The sequence below is a fragment of the Lissotriton helveticus genome, chromosome 1_1 (assembly GCF_964261635.1).
Source record: "Lissotriton helveticus chromosome 1_1, aLisHel1.1, whole genome shotgun sequence".
NCBI lineage: Eukaryota > Metazoa > Chordata > Amphibia > Caudata > Salamandridae > Lissotriton > Lissotriton helveticus.
This window is the reverse complement of record NC_136057.1, coordinates 1,800,299,797-1,800,320,372: the sequence shown is the minus strand read 5'-3', so window position 1 is coordinate 1,800,320,372 and position 20,576 is coordinate 1,800,299,797. Positions and strand designations below refer to the sequence as shown.

Below are 20,576 nucleotides of genomic sequence, written 5' to 3'. Positions count from 1 at the left end.
GTCCGAAACAAGACTGTCCCGGCAACACATGTAGTAAAGTTTCGAGATTTTGAACCAGCCTAAATCTCAAATTAAGAGACTCCAGAATTGTAGTAATATCACAATGTTACCATTTTCAATTGTTTATCAAGCATAAAACTAGTTTTTTATAACTCAATGTAAGAGTGTGGAGGCAATAACTGTTTAAACTATATACTGTTCCAACATGGCAATTGTGAAACGAAAGAACGGGCTAATTATACTCCGTAGTCCTCTCTCTACCACTTTGCACTATATCACGAAACATGCCGTAATGACAGCTGACCTGTGACCAAGGAACCGCTGGTTCCGAAACGCTTCGGGTGTTGTTTTGCCACTACTTTTTGATTAAATAAATCGCTTCACTGCAAATTGGGGCTCGGCGTTTTTCCTTTTAAAACGATGAGGAGATTGTTTTGTGCTGATTTGAGGGCTCGCAACCTGTCCGGAAGCCCGCCGTCACAAGAAGGCAGAGAAAAACTCTCGCGAAGGAGATTTGATATATATATATATATATATATATATATATATATATATATATATATATATATATATATATATATGTATATATATATATATATATATATATATATATATATATATATATAGATATAGATATAGATATATTACCTACTGGCGATCGCCAGTAGGTAGTTATAGTTAGGACCTATTTTCCAAAGGAAATCCGCAACATTATATTCCCAATAACTTTGGCGCCAATTAACGAATCTCTGCAAACTTTTCAAAACTTATGGCCAGCTCCAGTCCGCTCCTATCCTGAAAGTTTCACGGTGATTCGTCAAGCAGGGGCAAAAAAAGGGGGTCCCAAAACGTGTTTTCCCCTTGCAATTTCCCATAGGAACCTTTAGTCGCAGCTACAGCCCGAACTGCTGAACGGAATTACACCAAATTTGGCAAAAAGGTAGCCTTTTTGTTAAATGGTGCAAATCTGTTCAGTAGTTGCTGACAAAATCAAAAGTTAAATCATATATATATCTAGGGCCGCGGATCCTCCTAAGCACGAGCGTTATGCTAATTGGCTGTCAACACTTCAAAGCAGGAAGCGTTGGCAGCCATCTTGTGCCCACAAGAAAGCAGAAAAACAAACACGCAAAACTCACAATGGGGCAGGGTAGAAACACCCTGACCCCCTAGGCCTGCTCACGGGGTCCCACAAGGACCACCAGAGCCAAAAAAAATGTTTTTTTTAAAAAAAGTTGCGGCACATGCGTAGGATTATTTACAACAAGGAGTGGTGATGGACAGAGTCTCTGAATTAAGCAGAGTACTCTCACCCAGTCAAGAGATATGGGCTAGATCCAACACCGTTTTTTAGCTCATTGCACCATCCCAGTTTCAGAACCTGGCTGTATGCAAATTAGTCTGTCCCTGGCCCAGTGCATCATGGGAACAGGGCAGACCAGACTACAAAAGCCAATTCTTACACTGGGAAGGAAACAAGCTTCCGGGGACCGGTTTCTGCCATTTCAGGCGTCTTCGGCCCGGCTTGCTTGAATCCTGATGGTGCAATGAGCAAGGGACTCACATCTGAGTATACCCTTCCACGCTTAGGGTGGACAAAATTATTTACAACAAGGAGTGGTGATGGACAGAGTCTCTGAATTAAGCAGAGTACTCTCACCCAGTCAAGAGATCAGGGCTAGATCCAACACCGTTTTTTAGCTCATTGCACCATCCCAGTTTCAGAACCTGGCTGTATGCAAATTAGTCTGTCCCTGGCCCAGTGCATCATGGGAACAGGGCAGACCAGACTACAAAAGCCAATTCTTACACTGGGAAGGAAACAAGCTTCCGGGGACCGGTTTCTGCCATTTCAGGCATCTTCGGCCCGGCTTGCTTGAATCCTGATGGTGCAATGAGCAAGGGACTCACATCTGAGTATACCCTTCCACGCTTAGGGTGGACATGCGTAGGATTAAGCATCCTGCCTCGGGGAAAAAAACAAAGCGCGGCCAAGTCCCGAGGGCAATATGTTATAGTAATGGGGGCCCAGAGGGGCCCCAGGGACTTCTACCCCCTGGGGCTTTCTGAAATATGTGGGGGAGCTCTCAGCCCCCCAGCCCCAGGGACCACCACTCCCTGGGCTTTAAAAAACATGGGTGGGGCTAAAAGGCCCCTTCAAGCCCCAGGGACTGCCACCCCCGGGGCTTTATAGTAATATATGTGGGGGGCTCACGGCCCCACGCCACCCCAGGGACCACCACCCCCCCAGGGCTTCTGTTTTTTTAAAACAAAAAAAGAAAACCTGTGTGGGGGGCTCAAGCTCCCCCACCCACCCCGGGGACCACCACCTCCATGGGGCTCTAAATATTCAAATAGGGGGTCCGTGATAGACCCCCAGCCCCGGGGACTACCACCTCCTGGAGAGATTTAGAAATGGTGGGAAGGGGGCCCCACGGCCACCCTCCTGGAGACATTGAGGGCACTGGGGTCCTCCACCCCCTAGGGCCGGCTCCTGCAGTGTCCCAGGTTGTCCAACAGCGGGACACTGTAGTTTGCTATGGCAGGGCGGGAGCCCATGGCTCCCACCCTGCCATAGCAAACTTGGTTTGAATTTTGAGAGAGAAAGCAGGGAAACCTGTTCTCCCTTTCAAAATTCAAACCAAATTGCTTTTCCACACGGGGAGCTGCATCACAGCAGCTCCCCATTTGGAAAAGCAATGCTGGCTCCCGAAGGGCGCAGGGAGCCGGCTGGGACCTTGGGGGGATTGGGGACCCCCCCACGGTCCCCAAAAGAGAGGGCCAGCCCCGGGCGATAGGGGCCCCGAAGCTACAAGTGGCCTGGGAGGAGGGCCACGTGGCCCCCCTCCACAAAATTTAAATAAAAAAACATTAAAAAAACAAAGGCTGGGGTCCCCAGGGTCTTAAGTGGCCTAAGGTAGGGGCAACGCAGCCCCCCTCCAAAAGAATTGTAGATTTAAAAAAATGCCCATGCCCTGGGGATGGGGTCCCCGGGGCCGATTAAGGCCTCAGGAGAGGGGCCACGTGGCCCCCTTCCCAATTTTGGAATAAAAAAAAATTGGGGGCAGGCCCTGGGGGATGCGGTCCCCAGAGCCAAAATATTAAAAAAAGAAGGAGGAACACACAGCCCTCCTGGCACGTTTGCAGAGGGGAAACAAATTCCCCTTGAATCCTGAGGGTCCCTGGGGGCCAACTAACCCACCAGGAAACTCCAGTATGCTCCAGGGGGCTGCATTGCAGAGAGGTGTTCTGAGGCCACGCCCCATTTTACACCTCTCTGCAACACAGCTCTTTGGCGCTTAATGTAGGTAGCTGGTGGGCTAGTTGTGCCCCAGGGACCCACAGGATTCAAGGGGAGTTTATCCCCCAACTTAAAACGTGCCACGGGCGTGTTTGCACAATGGTGAAGGGATGGGGCAGGCCCTGAGGTGACATGTGTGCAAACACGCCCTGTGGCGCACTTTAAGTTGGGGAAATAATTTCCCTTCAATCCTGAGAGCTCCAGGGGGCCAACTAGCCCACCAGGTGCTTCCAATAAGCACCACTGTGCTGTATTTCAGAGAGTTGGCCCAGGCCGTGCTCCTTTTTACACCTCTCTGCAACGCATCTCAGTGGCGCTTACTGGAGGTACCTAGTGGGCAAGTTTGCTAGGTGGACCCAAGGGACACCCAGGATTCAAGGGGACTTTATCTCCCAACTTAAAATGGCCACAGGGTGCGTTTACACAGTGGTGAAGGGCGGGGATGGGCCCTGAGGTGATGTGTGACAACAAGCCCTGTGGTGCGTTTTAAGTTGGGGAAATAATACCCCTTCAATCTGGAGGGCCCCTAGGGCTAACTAGCCCACCAGGTGCTTCCAGTAAGCGCCACTGTGCTGTGTTTCAGAGAGGTGACCCGCTTGGGTGCCCTTTTTTACACCTCTCTGCAACGCAGCTCTGTGGCGCTTACTGGAGGTACCTAGTGGGCTACTTGGACCCTAGGGACACTCAGGATTCAGAGGGACTTAATCTCCTAAATTAAAATGGACACAGGACACGTTTACACAGTGGTGAAGGGAGGGGATGGGGCCTGAGGTGACGTGTGAAATCACGCCTTGTGGCACGTTTTAAGTTGGGGAGATAATTCACCTTCTATCCTGAGAGCCCCAAGGAGCCAACTAGCCCACCAGGTGCTTCCAGTAAGTGCCACTGAGCTCTGATCAGAGAGGTGGCCCAGGCCGAGCCCCCTTTTACACCTCCCTACAACGCAGCTATGCGGTGCTTACTGGAGGTACCTAGTGGGCTAATTTGCTAGTTGGACCCAAGGGACACTAAGGATTCAAGGGGAGTTTATCTCCCAACTTAAAATGGCCACGGGCGCGTTCACACAGTGGTGAAGGGAGGGGACGGGGCCCGAGGTGACGTGTGAAAACACGCCCAGTGGCGCGTTTTTAGTTGGGGAAATAATTCCCCCTCAAACCTAAGGGCCCCAGGGGGCTAACATAGAGATAGTAATAGATAACAAGGTGCCAGAACCTGGAAATACATGTTTGAAGTAGCGCATCCCACTTTATTGTTTGTCAGTATACTGGTATCTGTTAATAAGTGGAGCATTGTCAGGATCACAGACATCGCTAGTTCCATAAAACCACTGGAACTACTTTCCCATGTGCAATGGGGCCAGCACCTTTCATTGACGTGGGACCCAGTTTTATATATATAAAAAAGTGCGTTACATAGTGAACACTTAAGCATTATTTGTCAAAAACAAAGTAGCACAATAAAGTTGTTTAACGCTTGTAGTTCTGACACTTCAAAATTACATTTCCCAATTTTTAGCAACGTAGCATCAGTGAGCACGCTCACACGTCCCCGTGGGGGCGTGGCCGCGCAGCCCCGAAGCTGGCCTACGAGCACAGCCGTACAACCTGTTTAAAAGACATGATGGCGGGCAGGAAAAACCATTCCAAGCGTTGGGATCCTCTATCTACCAGGTGAAAACGTGGGGCAGGACCCTTGATGGCATAAGTAGATACCGACTGAGGAACTGAAAAAGAAGGTATGTTGAAAGTCGGACTCCCGTATACTAATGTATGTGCATATGCCCATACAGGCTCTACTTACTTTCTCCTCCTGGCCATGAATCCTGTCATATCACCAATATGGCACATTTGTGAACTATCTACCCGCTGAATGTATCGATGTTCCTGTTGGTGTGTACAATCTATGTCACCACCAGGGTTTGACTACAGGGCTACCCCATTCACAAGAGGTCCTACGTGAAGTGGATCCTCTCCCAAATTGGGGTAAGCTCGACTACTATAAATGAAAAATATCCATGAAAGTAAATGCATCTGAGTGTGAGGGAGTGTTTTATGTGTGTTCTCGTGTTAGTGTGTGTATGGTTGTGTGATTAATGACCGATTTTAAATACAAGCCACTCACTTTTTTAGTACATGACATTAGCTTGTGGCATTTGACCGCCACCATCTGATTGCACACGCTACAAAGGATGTGGTCTGTGACTTCGTGGACAGGTTAACTAGCATGGTCACGCCCACCTTGGGGTCTCACTAACAGTAGAGACACTAAAACACGGTGATATGAGCACAAATACATGTTTTCTTCTTACAACACAACTACATCCAAATACAAGTTTGTGTTGTTTGTTTTCTAGTGTTTGTTTTCTTTGTTCCCCTTACAGATGGAGTGAAACATGGCGACAAAGGTCACGTTCATATAAGGAGCAGCTATCTGCCCTTATCGTGTACAGTATAGGGAAATTCTCCTACATGTCTTTAAATTCCAGGGGGTCACGCCGAGTAGAAAGTCTAAGCATCCTTTATGGGTCAGAGACAGAAACATGTTGGCAAAAGGGTGCTGGGACCATAATCTCCCGAGAGACCCTCAAAATTCATTTTTAATATTGTTGCTAGACTTAAGAATAAAGGGATACTGGGGTCTGACATAAATTTTTAATCTTTATCCCCCTGGCCAAAAACTATTTTAATAAGCGCTCCCTGAAATATTGTCGAGCCCACCCTGACTTCTAGGCGTCAGGTTGTCCCGATGATGAAGCATGACACCACTAGGGTAGGTGAGGGAATAAAATAACAAAAGGAATTGCTTCCTTCCCCACGCAGCGGTGGTAACACTCCATACAGGGCATATCACTTATCTATAAATAGTTAGTCTGTTCAAGTTAGCCAATTAATTCCTCTATGGCAAACTAGATCACACAGGGAGTATTTTTTGTGACACAGGATAACTAGCCCACCAGGTGCTTCCTGTAAGCGCCACTGCGCTGTGTTTCAGAGAGGTGGCCCAGGCCGTGCCCCTTTTTACATCTCACTGCAATGCAGCTCTGTGGCACTTACTGGAGGTCCCTAGTGGGCTACTTGGACCCTAGGGACACTCAGGATTCAAGGAGACTTAATCTCCCAAATTAAAATGGATACAGGGCGTATTTACACAGTGGTGAACGTAGGGGATGTGGCCTGAGGTGACGTGTGCAAACACACCCTATGGCGGGTTTAAAGATGGGGAAATAATTCCCCTTCAACTCTGAGTAACCATGGGGGCCAACTAGCCCACCAGGTTCTCCCTGTAAGCGCCACTGTGCTGTGTTTCAGAGAGGTGGCCCAAGCAGTGCCACTTTTTACACCTCTCTGAAACGCAGCTCTGTGGCGCTTACTGGAGGTACCTAGTGGGCTACTTCGACCCTAGGGACACTCAGGATTCAAGCGGACTTAATCTCCCACATTAAAATGGACACAGTGCGCGTTTACACAGTGGTGAAGGGAGGGGATGGTGCCTAAGGCGACATGTGCAAACACGCACATGGTGGGTTTTAAGATGGGGAAATAATTCCCCTTCAATCTTGAGGGACCCTGGGGGCCAATCAGTCCACCAGGTGCTTCCAGTAAGCGCCACTGCACGGCGTTGCACAGAGATGGTCCAGGCTGTGCCCTTTTTAACTTCTCTCTGCAACTGCAATGCAGCTCTGTGGCGCTTACTGGAGGTACCTAGTGGGCTACTTGGACCCTGGGGACCCTCAGGATTCAAGGGGACTTAATTTCCCAAATTAAAACGGCCACAGGGCGCATTTACACAGTAGTGAAGGGAGGGGATGGGGCCTGAGGTGATGTGTGCAAACATGCCCCGTGGTGCGTTTTTAGATGGGGAAATAATTTGCCTTCAATTCTGAGGGGCCCTGGGTGCCAACTAGTCCACCAGGTGCTTTCAGTAAGCGTCACTGTGCTGCGTTGCAGAGAGGTGGTCCAGGCATGCCACTTTTACACCTCTCTGCAACACAGCTCTGTGGCGCTAACTGGAGATACCTGGTGGGCTAGTTGGAACCAAGGGACACTCAGGATTCAAGGAGACTTTAGCCCCCAAATTAAAACGGCCATAGGGTGTGTTTGCACACATCAGCTCAGCCTCCCTTCACCAGTGTGCAAACGCGCCCTGTGGCACGTTTTAAGAGGTAGTTTTAATCCACCTGCCCAATTATATACTAGGGGCTTACAGAGGAGGTTATTGTAATAAAAGGGGTACTGCAACGCATAGTGTTCCCTAGTCTATGTAGGTGTTTTAACTCTATTCTAAGTGTCTTTTAGCATAGCACTTTCTCTTGGACTGGTTAGTCAGAGTCAGTTACCACCAGTACCCATCTGAATTTTTTTTTAAAACTGTACCAAAACCCAAACACTTATAAATTCACCCAGACACTCTCCTTGCAGTATTCTAATCATTCAGTCACTACCCAAGTCCTCATGCACTGAGCCAGGCCTTAGCACATGGATTGCTTCAAATGCCTATCCACTATGCATGCAGTCCTCTAACCACCTACACACTTGTCTTTCATACCTTCAATTCCCCAGTCAGTATCCATACACCCCAGCAAACACCCTGTCACACCTCTAGTGACCCATTCAGCACCATGTACTAATCCATTTAGTGCACCAAAATCCAAACACTCATAAATTCACCCAGGCACTCTCCTTGCAGTACTCTAATCATTCAGTCAGTACCCAAGTACTCATCAAGTGACCCAGGCCTTAGCACATGGACTGTTTCAAATCCCCATTCACTATGCATGCAGTCTTCTAACCACCTACACACTTGTCTTTCATACTTTCAATTCTGCAGTCAGTATCCATACACTTCCAGCAAACACACTGTCACTCCCCTTGCACTCCTCTAGTGACCCATTCAGCACCATGTACTAATCTATTCACTCCACCAAAAGCCAAACACTTATAAATTCACCCAGGAACTCTCCATGCAGTACTCTAATCATTCAGTAAGCACCCAAGAACTCATGCACTGAGCAAAGCCATAACACAAGGACTGCTTCAAGTGCCTATCCACTATGCATGCAACCCTCTAACCACCTACACATTTGTCTTTCACACCTTCAATTCCACAGTCAGTATTCATACACTTCCAGCAAACACCCTGTCACTCCCCTTGCACTCCTCTAGTAACGCATTCAGCATCATGTACTAATCCATTCACTGCACCAAAACCCAAACACTTATAAATACGCCCAGGTACTCTACTTGCAGTACTCTAATCATTCAGTCAGTACCAAAGTATTCATGCAGTCAGCCAGGTCTTAGCACATGGACTGCTTCAAAGCCCTATCCACTATTCATACAGTCCTCTAACCACCTACATACTTGTCTTTCACACCTTCAATTCCATAGTCAGTATACATACACTTCCAGCAAACACCCTGTCACTCACTTTTCACTCCTCTAGTTACCCATTCAGCCCCATGTACTAATCCATTCACTATGCCAAAACCCAACCACTTATAAATTTACTCAGGCACTCTCCCTGAAGTACTCTAATCATTCAGTCAGTACCCAAGTACTCATGCACTGACCCAGGACTTAGCACATGGACTGCTTCACACCCCTATCCAATATGCATGTAGTCCTCTAACCACCTCCTACATACTTGTCTTTCACACCTTCAATTCCCCAGTCAGTAGCCATACACTTCCAACAAACACCCTGTTACTCCCCTTGCACTCATGTAGTGACCCATTCAGCACCATGTACTAATCCATTTACTGCGTCCAAACCCAACCACATAGAAATTCACCCAGCACTCTCCTTACAGTCCTCTAATCATTCAGTCTCTACCCAAGTACAGGCCTTAGCACATGGACTGCTTCTTACGCCTATCCACTATGCATGCAGTCCTCTAACCACCTACACTCTTGCCTTTAACACCTTGAATTCCCCAGTTAGTATCCATAGACTTCCGGTAAACAACCTATCACTCCCCTGCACTCCTGTAGTGACATTTGTCTTTCACACCTTCAATTCCACAGTCAGTATTCATACACTTCCAGCAAACACCCTGTCACTCCCCTTGCACTCCTCTAGTAACGCATTCAGCATCATGTACTAATCCATTCACTGCACCAAAACCCAAACACTTATAAATATGCCCAGGCACTCTACTTGCAGTACTCTAATCATTCAGTCAGTACCAGAGTATTCATGCAGTCAGCCAGGTCTTAGCACATGGACTGCTTCAAAGCCCTATCCACTATGCATACAGTCCTCTAACCACTTACATACTTGTCTTTCACACCTTCAATTCCATAGTCAGTATACATACACTTCCATGAAACACCCTGGCACTCCTCTTGCACTCCTATAGTGACCCATTCAGCACCATGTACTAATCCATTCACTGCGCCAAAATCCAAACACTTATAAGTTCATCCAGGCACTCTCCTTGCAGAATTCTAATCATTCAGTTAGTATCCAAGTACTCATGCAGCGAGCCAGGCCTTAGCACATGGACTGCTTCAAACACCTATCCACTATGCATGCAGTGCTCAAACTACCTACACACTTGTCTTTCACACCTTCACTTCCCTAGTCAGTATCCATACACTCCAACAAACACCCTGTCACTCTCCTTGCACTCCTCTAGTGACCCATTCAGTACCATGTATTAATCCATTCACTGCACCAAAACCCAAGCACTTATAAATTCACCCAGGCACTCTCCTTGCAGTACTCTAATCATTCAGTCAGTACCCAAGTACTCATGCACTGAGTCATGCCTTAGCACATGGACTGCTTCAAACCCCTATCCACTATGCATTCAGTCCTCTAACACCTACACACTTGTCTTTCAGACCTTCAATTCTCCAGTCAGTATTCATACACTTCCAGAAAACATTGTCACTCCTCTAGTGACCCATTCAGCACCATGTACTAATCCATTCACTGCGCCAAAACCCAACCACTTATACATTCACCCAGGCATTCTCCTTGCAGTAATCTAATCATTCAGTCAGTACCCAAGTACTCATCAAGTGACCCAGGCCTTAGCACATGGACTGTTTCAAATCCCTATTCACTATGCATGCAGTCTTCTAACCACCTACACACTTGTCTTTCACAGCTGCAATTCCCCAGTCAATATCCATGCACTTCCAAGAAACACCCTGTAAGTCCTCTTATACTCCTCTAGTGACCCATTCAGCACCATGTGCTAATCCATTCACTGCACCAAAACCCAAACACTTATAAATTCACCCAGGCACTCTCCTTGCAATACTCTAATAATTCAGTCAGTATCCAAGTACTCATGCACTGAGCCAGACCTTAGCATATGGACTGCATCAAACCCCTATCCACTATGCATGCACTCCTCTTACCACTTACACACTTGTCTTTCACATCTTCATTTCCCTAGTCAGTATCCATACACTCCATCAAACACACTGTCACTCTCCTTGCACTCCTCTAATGACCGATTCAGTACTATGAATTAATCCATTCACTGCGCCAAAACCCAAGCACTTATAAATTCACCCAGGCATTCTCCTTGCCGTACTCTAATCATTCAGTCAGTACCCAAGTACTCATGCACTGAGCCATGCCTTAGCACATGGACTGCATCAAACCCCTATCTACTATGCATGCAGTCCTCTAACCACCTAGACACTTGTCTTTTACACCTTCAATTCCCCAGTCAGTATACACACACTCCAGCAAACACCCTGTCAATCCCCTTGCACTCCTCCAGTTATCCATTCAGCACCATGTACTAATCAATTCACTGCGCCAAAACCCCAAAACGTATCAATTCACCCAGGCACTCTCCTTGCAGCACTCTAATCATTTAGTCAGTACCCAAGGACTCATGCAGTGAGCACAATGTGTGGCTCAATGGTTAGAGCAGGCAAACCTTGATCCAGAGCTCTGGCCAGGGACCAGGGTTCAATTCCCACCTCGGTGGGTCTCCGGCTCATTAATTCCCCTGACTGGATATTCTCGCCTCAGTGCCTGTTCTGATCATGGGTCCCACGCTGCAACTCTGGGCAATAGGTTGCTTAGTCTCCACAACAGCCCCAAATGCGCTGGGATGCCTGGCTGCACCTGGGGGGTGCCCAGGAGTGGACATTTCCCAGGAAAGCCAGGAAGGGTTCCTAAGTGGTATACGGACAGCCCCGGGACACCTCCGGTGGAGGTAGCTGTGCGCTTTACAAATTCCTACATTTATTTATTTTATTTATTAACGTGGACTGTTTCAAACACCTATCCTATGAAGTACTAAAATATATATACCATAGAGCTATCCTTACCAATAGCCCATATACCTTATTTACCAAGAATAAGTCAGTCGGCAATGGAGAAGGTTCAATCGTTTATTTTGCAAAAGCGCCCTATATAGGAGAGCCTCCCTCTCGTCACAGCTCTCAAAGGTGTGCAGAGGAGATTGCTGGATCACATACAAGAAAGCGCATGTATACTTGCAGCATACCTCATGAAAACCTCGTACATGGAAAAGTATCATTTCTCATGAAGCCAACAGGAAAACCCATATAAGGCACAACTGATTGATTCGAAACCCAGCTCAAGTTATTCCGGGGGTAGGTCAGAAAAGGTGCCTCCCTTTCATTCTGGTTTATCCAAAAAACAATGGTTACTGTGATATCATATTAATGAATCCAAAATTAATACATAGCATAATAGCAATTCATAGAGGTCGAGAGTATATAGGGGATGGAAAAAGGGAGAGACAATGACCAGTGTATCGAATTTTTCATCAAGGTTTTGTATTTTCAAAACAATGGTTGCATAGATAATTATTTACATATATTAGTGCATATAGTAATACAAAGACATAAAGTGCAGTGTCCCAAGTGTTTGCGAGAACCAAAAAGGTATCAATTGAACAGTGAGTGCATATATACAGTGGTTTCTTCTGGGATTTTGTACAAGGAAGGAAGGAAAATGACCAAACAATGATACAGGGAATAGTAGCACAGTGTCTATCCGTAATCATAGGCACTGTTCTTGTGGTTCAATTCCTATGGCGTCGACGGCGTTTCAACCTGTGGGGATAGGGGTCTCATCAGGACAGGACAATGGGGGACATCTACAAGTGATTTAAGGACATGTGGTCAGTGGATATACTATGTGTTAAAATAAACATGTGTACAGAAGGTTCTCTGGATAAACGTGTACCTTAATCTTGAGTGGTGGTAACCCATGCATGGTAAATAATTAGGTTGACTTACAGTTGTCCCAGCCGGGTACTGTGGTCATATATAAAAAAGGGGGAGACAATCAATCATGGCACGTGTTAAGAAAAATTGCATTTCACATGTTTTGAACATGATGTTAATGCTATCTAGGTATACTCACCAGTGTGGTGGTCAAGTATCACTCGCGCTTGTAGCGAGCAAGGAGAAGCAGGGGAGAGTGACCGAATCGTCACTGCCTTACCACCTAATGGTCCGTAGGACGATGCCTGAAAGACAAGGCGGGGGCCTCATTAGTTTCGTCTCAATAATTTGAGAGTAAGGATGTAGATACGGGGTAGCACTAAGGATTAATAATACCTGAATTTTAGACCGTAGCGCTCAGTCGCATTGCCCAGAGTTCGAATGTTGATCTGGTGCAGCCCGTACTGGCGTGCTCACGTTTAGTAGATTAAAACGTGAGTTTTGTACGCAAACCCAACGAGGAGAGTTCGAAAAACTCGATCTGCGTTCGGTTGCGCAGTCGATTGCCGATGCATGGGCAGCGTGAATGGAGATCGCGTTAGCAGGCCAATTAGTAGTGTAGACAATAAAGTTGTTACAAAACACACTTGATGTTACAGATATATGTTCCTGTATGCCCGTTACACATGTGAATAATTAATACATAGCAATGAATGTAAATTCAAGGAGCACTTGTTTACACGTTAAAGACTATAAAACATAAACCGAGTTATTTAAACATTTACATTATGTTAACCTAATCAAAATTATGCAGACATTCTCGCTATGCTAGTATGTGTACAACATAGTGATTACAATAGTATAATCATGTGCAAGATTATTTGGATAAGGCACATTCATAAACTATGACATACTCGAACCGATAGTACACAAAATAATTGATCATGAGGATAAATCGAGCTCAGTGTAGTAATTTAAGTTACAGGAACATGGAACCCCAATCGATTGGGTAGTGACCATTACAAAATCATTAAATCATGGCTCGAGCTGATTTCATGCCAATGACAGGGGTGATCTCAACCCAATTGCAGAATTAAATAATCATAATTGTTCACAAAGCAAGGTTAGACACAAAACCTCTCCATTCATCAGCAGAGTTGAGGCCAAGGCTACTCGAATTGATTTTCTCTATCCAGTGACATTCCCTATGTTGTAAGATTTGTGCAATATCACCCCCTCTTTCTGGTACGGTTGCAGTGTCAATTACTTGCCACTTAATTTGATCTGCCGTGTGTTTTTTTTTCTTCATAGTGTACTAACAGGGGCACAGTAATAACCAATTTCCTAATCCGGCTGCGGTGTTGTCCTATCCTGGCTTTTAATGGCTGTTGTGTCTGCCCAATGTAGGGGAGCCCACAGGGACACCATATGCAATACACGACATTGCGTGTATTATAATTTGAAAATGATCCCAGTGTATGCGTGCAATCTCCATGTTGGAATGTGGTGGTTTTCTCAGTGAAGGGACGAGCTACACAGTTACCACATGGATGATGGCCCAATAGTGGTGGCAAACACCAAGATGCTTCTAGGGTCCCCCTCCTATCTTTAGGTGTCTCAGTGGAAGATTTCACCAGACGATCTTTAAGATTCTTGGCCCGTTTATACGCAAAAAGGGGAACCTCCAAAGATGGATCAATACTTTTAATAATGTGCCAATGTTTGGTAATTAGGTTCCGGATCTTGTTGGTGTGAATCCCAAATGTAGTGACACATACAATTTTTTGCATTTCTTTTTTCGGGCGAGTAACAAGGAGTTCCTCTCGTGGACAATACCACGCACGTTTAAGTGATCTTTTCACTATTTTATTGGGGTAACCTCTGTTTAGTAATTTCTTTTTCAGAATTTCCGCTTCTCTCATATAGTTTTCCCTTCGGCACAGTTGCGACGGATGCGCAATAATTGCCCGAAGGGAAGGCCATCTCTGAGGACTCCAGGATGTTGGCTAGTATATGCCAATAAGGCGTTACTCTCAGTGGCTTTCCTATGCAATAAAGCCTGTTCACCTTCTGGCAAAATCCGATATTGGGGAATACGTGGTAGATGCGCGTTTGGTTTCAGTGTTATTGATACAGGGGGTATTTTCAACAATCCTACATCTGTGTCCCCCTTTGCCCAAAGAGTCTGGGGTATTTCAGAAAACTCAGGAGGGAGGGGTGCATCTTTGACCAAACATTGTGACATACGTTCATTAGGAGACTGCAAAGTTAGATACACACCATCAGGAGAACAATAAATACGAGCATGCAATTTCTTCAGTATATCCAATCTTAGCAAATTCTCGCCACAAGAATGGGGAGTCCACAGTAACAGGACCAACAGTAAAGGGAAGTGGCTTCGAAACGGGGCTCACCACGGGGATTCCTGAGAATCCCACCGATACGTTATTGTGCACAGACAGATCAGCCCCTGGGACCAATTTATGAGCAGCAGAACTATTCATTGCTCCAGTATCCACCAAAAACTTCTCAGATGTCCCCATCAATTGCCCCTGTACATAAGGCCCCTGTTGGTCAACTGGTACTGAGATGTGGATCCTGCTCTGTCCGTGGCTGTCTCATGCATAGCCGTTTCCGTCATAGCCATCTTCCAGATAATCCTCATTATAGTATTGTCTTCCCTGAGGATCATCCAAATAATTCTTACCTGATTCACTGTCCAACCTGTTCTCATGTCTCATACTATTCCGATCAGTACCTCCTCGCCCTCGTCCTCTGTTAAAACCACCCCGTCCATATAATAATGGGCACTGAGATCGCCAGTGTCCCTCTTGTCTACAATTGGAACACTGATTTATTCCTATATTAGGAACCGGACCCCCTCTTCCTCTCATCATTGCTCCTCTTGGAAAGGAGCTCCTTCCTCCCTCCTCTTGCATTTTGTCCTCAGCTAACCTGCTTCAGTAGCACTTGGGTTTTCAACTCCTTAACCTTCTTATCTGATTAATCCTTGCTCTCGTTTTCCCGATGTTCATAATACTGGGCCATGCTAAGAATAACTGAGGGGGTCGAAGTGGTCCATGTACTTTCGGCAGCCTGTAATCGTGTCTTTATTTCTGGCAACAAATTAGTGCCAAATCTATTTACAAATAATCATATGCCACCTTCCGTGGACAAGTCCTGTCCGCTAAAGTCAATAAATACTTTCTCAAAACGAGTGAAGAAATCAGATACATTTTCATCCTTCTTCTGCTTACAGGCTGTTATTTATCCCAATCCACTTTTCGCGGAGGAAAAGGGTTTGCAAATATGTAATGATTTGAGCGGGTATAGCTAAAATCTCGTCTTTAGGCTTATCACCCGGTTTCCGATCTTTGTCCCATGTCTTAATCTGGTCCCAGATCCCTCCAAGTTCTGCAGCATGATCTGAATCATGCACCTGCCTCCATATATCTACTGGGATCAATAGACCGAAAAATAACTTGATGTCAGCCAAAGTCATAACAGCCGAATTTGTGGCTTCTGTTTATTCTTAATAATAAGCCGTAGGATTTTTACGAGGGTCAGGAAGTTGGGCTTTTAAAGTAAGAACCTCACTCCGCTTCCAAGGGGTATAAACCCACTGCTCTTGGAAACGGGCCTCTACACAATGTCTGGTCACTGGACCACCTCCATCTACTACTTCGGGAATCTCTGGGTGACCGTCGTCCCTCTAACTGGGGGTGTTAAAAATACCTGGGACAAGGTAGGGGCACCAACCGGACCAGGTAACAAATTGATCAAATCTGAGGTAGTTGAACTAAGGGTAGGAGAGGCAGACAATGGAGCCGGAGAGTGTACAGCTACCGGGGCAGTAGCGACGGCAGACGCCGTTGCTCCAGCCTTCCCTGTCCGATCCACTGGGACCGCTGGATACAAGCCTTGGGGGCATATGGGGGTGGAAGGTGAGCCTCTAATAATTCCTCTATTTCATCTTCTGCCTCGGCTCGGGTCACATAACTTTTATCTGTCTGTAATCGAAACTGTCTATCCATTTGTTCAATGTTCTTTTCTACCTTTTCTTTTTCATATGCCACTGCCTTTTGAGTAACCGTCAGTCCTGCTTTAAATTTTCCCAATTTTTCTTCTCTTATTCGCCGCCGTTTTGCCTCCTACAACCATAAGTTCAAGGAGTCAAACATCGTCTGACGGCTCCTCTTCAGAAACAATTTATTCTGTAAGTAATTTATTTTTCTTTCATCAAAAGACCCGGTTAAAGGCCATTGTAATTCTGAGTTATCTTTAGTATATTTGTTCCACAGTGTATTAAACAAAATGGGAGAAATACCATGTTTAACATACATATCAAAACTAGGACTGCCTTCCGGAGGAGCAGGCTGTTTTTTTTCCAGCTGTCCACTCCGTTGACGGCAGTATCCAAAACACAATTTACTAAAACACAACATTTTTATGAACTCAATAACTCATACCATTCCAGCCAAAGTTACTCACATGGACGCGTCCGCTCACCACATACTCTTTCACTTTTGCCACTCACTTAACATACAAAAAGTGCATACGTTTCGATCGATAATAATGCTACGGTCATAAATTCAAAATACCAAATGACATGTCTTATACTCGAACAGAGCCCGTCGACTCCTGTTCGGGGAATCGATCACTCCGGATTCCAGACCACTAAAAGAAATACACAAAAGAGACAGTCCAATGACTGTCCTGGGATCATCAGACAGGCGAACCACGAACCCTCTTACAGACTATCCCGTAGTCCTGTGCTGGTTGGGCCGGGCATTTGGGCACGTAGCTCCAGACCACGAGCTTACCCAGTTGCTCTTAGGACTTTTCCGAAGAGGATTCCGCCGAGTGAGCACCCCCGTGCAACACTAAGGCGTCCGATCTTGTCCCAACTAATCACCGAACAAGTCTGTGGGGCATCTGCCCGTGCAGTGACTCCACTGCCACGTCAGACCCCCAGATTCCCTGTAGTTCACTAACCACTACATTCCATACTCAGTTAACTGATCTTCTGAGCCACTTTCTCCAAAGTGCTCGTTCCAAAGTCAACAAAGGACTTACAATACAATTCACTCACCTGGTGCACTCAGGTCTGATTGCGTGTTCTCCACTGCCGACTCCTTCTAGAGACCAACACGGTCAGCTGTTCCCGGGTTAAGCCCAAAGGACTCCGGCGAAGGGTTATTTAGCAGCTGGGAAGGTCACTGGGCCGAAGAGTGACATTTTCCTTTTCTACCACAAACTGGTTTCTCAATTAGGATCCTTTTTCAATCCACCCATTCGACCAGAACCCCTCCCCGTCCCTCTTCTCCTGTTTACAGGAGGGGACTACCCTATCCCGGAGTCCCGGTGGAGTCGCCAACTGAAGTACTAAAATATATATACCATAGAGCTATACTTACCAATAGCCCATATACCTTATTTACCAAGAATAAGTCAGTCGGCAATGGAGAAGGTCAATCGTTTATTTTGCAAAAGCGCCCTACATAGGGGAGCCTCCCTCTCGTCACAGCTCTCAAAGGTGTGCAGAGGAGACTGCTGGATCACATACAAGACAGTGCATATATACTTTCAGCATACCTCATGAAAACCCCGTACATGGAAAAGTATCATTTATCGTGAAGCCAACAGGAAAACACATATAAGGCACAACTGATTGATTCGAAACCCAGCTCAAGGTATTCCGGGGGTAGGTCAGCAAAGGTGCCTCACTTTCATTCTGGTGCACGGGAGTACAGGCATGGCGCCTAAAAGAATGTGCTCATCCCACAAGAAAGGCAGATGCGACCTTGAGTTTCCTAAGTTAGAATCAATGGTCTGTTCATAGCCCAGGCCGACCTTTCAGGCTCTCCTCTCAGTAGCATGTCACGTGTTTTCCTTACTAACGAAAGAGACGCAAGAAAATGAAACCATAATGGCGTCTGTTCATTCTAGGCCCGATTCTTAATGTATGCAGGGTATGAGTGTATTTACAAGGGGTTTGTCTAAGGCAGCTGTTAATATATTGGATATATTAGGCCAACATTATATGACATCTATTTTATATTCCTTCACACTATGCATGCAGTCCTCTAACCACCTACACACTTGTCTTTCACACTTTAAATTCCCCAGTCAGTATCCATACACTTCCAGGAAACACCCTGTCACTCCTCTTGCACTCCTCTTGCGGCCCATTCAGCACCATGTACTAAATCATTCACTGCGCAAAAACCCAAACACTTATAAATTCACCCAGGCACTCTCTTTGCAGTACTCTAATCATTCAGTCAGTATCCAAGTACTCATGCAGCGAGCCAGGCCTTAGCACATGGACTGCTTCAAACCCCTATCCACTATGCATGCAGTCCTCTAACCACCTACACAATTGTCTTTCACACCTTCTATTCCCCAGTCAGTATCCTTACACTTCCAAGAAACACCCTGTCACTCCTCTTGCACCCCTCTAATGCCCCATTCAGCACCTTGTACTAATCCATTCAGTGCGCCAAAACTCAAACACTTACACATTCACTCAGGCACTCTCTTTGCAGTACTCTAATCATTCAGTCAGTATCCAAGTACTCATGCAGCGAGCCAGGCCTTAGCACATGGACTGCTTCAAACCCCTATCCACTATGCATGCAGTCCTCTAACTACCTACACACTTGTCTTTCACACCTTCAATTCCCCAGTCAGTATCTTCATACTTCCAGCAAACACCCTGTCACTTCCCTTGCACTCCTCTACTGATCCATTCAGCACCATGTATTAATCCATTATCTGCGTCAAAACTCAAGCACTTATGAATTCACCCAGGCACTCTCCTTACAGCACTCTAATTATTTAGTCAGAACCCAAGTACTCTTGCACTGAGCCAGGCCTTAGCACATGGACTGCTTCATACGCCTATCCACTATGCATGCAGTTCTCTAACCACCTACACACTTGTCTTTCACACCTTCCATTCCCCAGACAGTATCCATACACTTCCAGGAAACACCCTGTCACTCCTCTTGCACTCCTCTAGTTTCCCATTCAGCACCATGTACTAATAATCCATTCACTGCGCCAAAAGCCAAACACTTATAAGTTCACCCAGGCACTCTCCTTACAGTACTCTAATCATTCAGTCAGTACCCAAGTACACATGCACTGAGCCAGGCCTTAGCACATGGACTGCTTCAAAGCCCTATCCACTATGAATGCAGTCACCTAACTAACCAACACCCTTATAGTTCTGCACTTATACATTCAACAAAAAAAACAATATTTCAGTTTCAATATTTTAAAAAACATTTTTTTTCCATTTATAATAAAAATATATAATGTAATTTAAAAAATAAAATAAGTAAAACATAAACAGTTAAAAAACTGTAGAAAATCCGTATCAAACAAATACATATGACTATTATTCCATTTAAAAATGATCATTTAAAAAACCTTCGAAATTCACTGAAAAACCATAGGTTTCAGACATGTTATCGTTAGGAATTAGCATTTAAAAAAATCTTAGAAATTCACTGAAAAATCCATAGGTTTCAGGGCTGTTATAGTTAGCTGGACATTTCACTTGTACAAAACCATTGAAATTCCTCTGGTATAGTTAGTTCTGCTAACTATAACTCGCGCACCCGCAATCCACTGCTGATGATGTCACACATTACATCATTCATGACATGGTCAGTGACATCACTGATGACATCATTGATGACATCTCAAATGACATCACTGATTACATCACTGATTATATCATCCACATGACAATCTGAAACACCTCATCATACACTAGTATAACCTTTCATCACTCCCTGTAAAATATTGAGTACCATATTTGAATCCATTGACACACCAATACAAGTTTCGAAAAACCCACTCAGTGATTCCTAGATCTACATACACATCTAATCACTTACCTATAGATTCACTCATACATGCTGTCAATGATCAATAGAACACTATCAAATATACTTATACACCTATATCGACATTACACACCAGCACACATCCTATTCACTTATGCAGTCATCCTACTCACTTATGCAAACAATGGATCATACTTACATATACTCAGCTACACACTTATACAAACACCACTTCATTTATTCATAAAGA

At 45.4% G+C, this 20,576-nt stretch overlaps 1 long non-coding RNA gene across 1 annotated transcript in view; it reads right to left on the bottom strand.

The window, feature by feature from the left end:
• Positions 1-12,951, bottom strand: part of LOC144774780 (uncharacterized) — a 582,824-nt gene extending 569,873 nt beyond the window's left edge. Inside the window, exons 1-2 of the long non-coding RNA XR_013600528.1 lie at positions 12,864-12,951; positions 12,667-12,772 (exon numbers count right to left, since the gene is read on the bottom strand). This is a non-coding gene — a long non-coding RNA (uncharacterized LOC144774780). The remainder of the gene's footprint in view (positions 1-12,666; positions 12,773-12,863) is intronic.
• Positions 12,952-20,576: the final 7,625 nt, after the last annotated feature.